We start from the raw sequence: 249 nt of genomic DNA, 5'->3' as shown, positions 1-249 counted from the left end.
AGAGACAAAAGGAGACAGAAAGAGACAAAAGGAGACAGAAAGAGACTGCTGTCTCTATTTTCTTTCTTTTGTCTCTTTCTCTGTCTCCTCTCTGTCTCCTGCTGCTGTCTCTGTCTCTGTGTGTCCTTTTTTATTTCTGTCTCTGTCTCCTCTCTGTCTCCTCTGCTGCTGCTTCTGTCTCCTTTCTTTTATCTCTGTCTCTGTCTCCTTTCTGTCTCCTCTGCTGCCGCTGTCTCTGTCTCCTTTCTC

Source organism: Eimeria mitis, genomic scaffold (genome assembly GCF_000499745.2).
Source record: "Eimeria mitis Houghton genomic scaffold, Emh_scaff3394, whole genome shotgun sequence".
In the NCBI taxonomy this organism is placed as follows: domain Eukaryota; phylum Apicomplexa; class Conoidasida; order Eucoccidiorida; family Eimeriidae; genus Eimeria; species Eimeria mitis.
The sequence above is the reverse complement of the archived record's forward strand: the minus strand, read 5'-3'. Positions refer to the sequence as shown.